The sequence below is a fragment of the Halyomorpha halys genome, unplaced genomic scaffold (genome assembly GCF_000696795.3).
Source record: "Halyomorpha halys isolate HHAL.00 unplaced genomic scaffold, Hhal_1.1 Scaffold169.1, whole genome shotgun sequence".
NCBI lineage: Eukaryota > Metazoa > Arthropoda > Insecta > Hemiptera > Pentatomidae > Halyomorpha > Halyomorpha halys.
In genome coordinates, this window is record NW_027104700.1 from 473781 (window position 1) to 477256 (window position 3476).

A 3476-nucleotide genomic window follows, 5' to 3' on the forward strand; every position below is an offset into this window, starting at 1 on the left:
AATGAGATGTTAACAGTTGTACGTAATTAATGAGGAGATGGTCGGGCTGCGGTGAGCAAAAATACACAAATAAAAATATTTATTTATGCGAACGTTTCGACCTGAATTTCAGTTCTTCACTAAAATTTAAATAAATTCAATTAAATACAAAACAGGACTTGTAAAAAACAGGGAGATAACCAAACAGCACACTGGACATGAGATAAGGTCCAAAGAGGTAGTAAGAAATATGGAGTAATGGCTGTGCTAAGGAGAAGTGAAGATATTTGTGCATCTTTGACATGATTTCTCATATTAAATCATGAGGTGAATATTATTGTATAAATTAAAATAAATAAGGATGAAGATGGGTGTTATGATAGTTTTATTATTGTTGTAGGTTTTAAAGTGCATGAATATGGGACAGTGGTCCCAAAACGTTGTACAATGCTATGAATAATTAATAAATATTTCATTCAAAATGGAAGTCATTAACCTCAAACATTTTAAGTGAATTAAATAAATTCAATTATTCACTTTTCCGGACATTCTTTATTTATCTTTGCATATTATTTTTTACTCATCTATTACTGTGCATCCTTTATCCATTGTATCATGTATATCATTCTAGTTCATACATTTCATTATGTTAATTTAGATTTTATAGATTTTTTCTTTATTTTTGACATTACTTAGATGTCTTACTATGTCAATTCCATTACTCATCATTAACATTTTCTTTTGCACCTTTCAGTAAGTTTATTGCTTTATTTACTTGAACTCTGTCTGCTTTATCATTTATTTTTTATAATTATTACCTCTACAATATTATATTTTACTTTCTAAGTTTCTTGATAATTTTTTTATTTTTATTTTTCTCTCAGTTACAGCTGTTATCTCGTTTTATTTTTTCGGACTTGATGAAGGTCTGAAATCCAGGTCGAAACATTGGTACAAATAAATATGTTTTGTTTATTTGTATATTTTTGCTGACCGCACTCCCGACTGTCTTCTCCTCTTAATATATTACATTATCAGAAGTATATAACTAGATTGGAACACTCACTTTTACAGCTTATAGTGGTTTATTAGAGCAATAAAACTCAAAAGGAACGCAATAAATTATAAACATGTACATATTTACTAATAAAAATCTGTCCAGATATGAATTATCACTTGCGTCTTCATCTTGCAGTCATATAGGTTGCATAAACATCAGCCAATTTCTAAGTTCGTTCCATATTAGTTGGAAGACTGTCCGAAATCTTAACAGTCAAGGATATTAATTTGTTTGCTGCTGGTCAATCCTTAATCTACACTTAAGCTGCATAATGCTTTTTTCTTTTTTTTTTTTTTTTTTTTGTTTGGCATCTGTAGGAAATTAGTTCGAGGATTGTTTCCATGATATGTTAAAGAGATGATGTATAGTCTGCAGGATACTCTTTACTATTTCGTCAATTCTGTAATGATAATTTGATTTTCTAACACTCCATCTAAACGTGTTGCGTTGAGCTTGCAGCAGTGGGAAGTAAACATTCAAGTCTAGCTGTCTTTTTCTCCAGTTGCTCTTAGTGTTTATTGCAACAAAAACAATCTGTCAAAATCTAAAACCCGAGGAGATCTCAACTTCTTAGAAGATAGAGAAATGTTTTTCAGAGTGGCATTATTTTCTTTCTTGTGTAATGTAGGCTTCTTATTGATATATCTTCATATAAGGCGGACTTCCACGTTGCTCCCTCATCATTTCTTCTGCCTACACAAAACATTAATTCATTCAAACACTTCATTCACAATTAAAATATATTAAGTATTTTAGAGAATATTTAACACTAATATCAACAATTGATTTTGTATTCTTCGCATCAAGACATAATAATGATGTTCTCATGATATTCATTTGTCATTATTACATTTCAATGTATTCCTTTTTTAAACTTATGATATTACTTAAGTTCTTGAGATTTTTAAGTTCCAAAACCTCATCAATTTTAGAAGTGAGTGTTTCTATCTATCCGACAGATTATTAAATACATATGCTTAAAAAGATTTTTCAATTAAAAAATTGAAAGAATATACATTTTACTGTAATTTTATTACGGCATAATCATATGTAGAGATGAGTAAAATAATATTTTAAATTCATCTTATTCCTACTAGAAAGACCCGATACCCTGTAGGATAACCTATCCTTTCTGACCTAGTTGAAGTGCATGAATCCAATAAACAAATACATCTTGTTTAATATTTTTTTTTTTAATTTTAAATCTAGGGCTATTACTTATATTACGAGGTATACAGTGTTGGATATTACAGTTTTTCATATTAGTAATAAATTATTATCATATTCAACCTAAATTCGAGTTATACAAATGAACTTTAAATATTAGTTACTGAAATTATAAAATATTTTGTAATTCAAAATCGTATTTGAAGTTCGATTATTTTCATAATCAACGTTTCTCTATATTAGGTTTCCGGGGAAAAAGAATAAAATAAAAACTCTTTAGAGGTCACTACGTCGCTATTGAAGGACTTTAATTCAAAAGACATGTTGTAATTTATTACAAATACTTGCAATAGTAGACGTAGTTCCTTTGTCTTTTTCGTGGCTTATGGCTCTAGACAAAAACAAGGAAAGAAGTGATTAAAACGCTAATAAGTTAAAAATTAACGGTGGATTTACATAAATGTCCTGGCCTGAGTAGAATGACTAATGGAGACAGAATAGGATTTGTTAACTGTAACAGAAGCACTTCTTTTGAATGTGTCTAGTTACACCTAGCTAGCCGCTTGCTCATCAAATTTTGTGGTGCCGTTGGATCAGACGACAATTAAGTTTGTTTGTAAATGGCATTTCTGCACTTATGAAATTTACTCAGCTTCCACTTTTTTTTTATTACTCCATATCAACCGCCTCTGCTTCCGTCAATCCATTTTCTGCTGTTTTAATCAACTTTATTTTTTCATTGCACATGCGATATTCCTTTCTTCCTTTTACCTTCAGCCTCTTCTTCTACCATCGATTTCGGTATTAAGTCAGTGTCCATTCGTCTTAGGTAACCATACCACCTCAGTCCTACTTCTGAGATGTTTCTGTTAACTTCCATTCTTTCTCTTATTTTTACCTGAAATTATCCATCTTTAAACAATGGTAGATCTCCAAATATTGTTCTCTATTGAGAAAAGCCCTTTTAGCTTTACTCTGTTAAGGGCCAGTGTCTCAGAGTTATACACAATATTTTCCACCAAATCAATATATATTAATATCATTTTTCCGATTATATTACTACTCTAGAGGGGATTAGATTTAGATTAGATTAGATTTTTATTCAGGGCGATCAACATCTAGGTTATTACACCCTTTTTACTTCATCTATCTTCTTCACTTTGACATTTGATGGTTGAATGTAGACTATTTCCTTTTTTGCACTGGTCGGTATTGGTGGATTATATTTTAGTATAAAGTTGTGTTTCTTTCAGAAATTTTATTATTTTGT

General features: G+C 30.1%; 1 long non-coding RNA gene across 1 annotated transcript in view; it reads right to left on the reverse strand.

The window, feature by feature from the left end:
- Positions 1-902: 902 nt before the first annotated feature.
- The window catches only part of LOC136797097 (uncharacterized), a 17441-nt gene continuing 14867 nt past the window's right edge, over positions 903-3476 (reverse strand). Inside the window, exon 2 of the long non-coding RNA XR_010844920.1 lies at positions 903-1732. This is a non-coding gene — a long non-coding RNA (uncharacterized lncRNA). The remainder of the gene's footprint in view (positions 1733-3476) is intronic.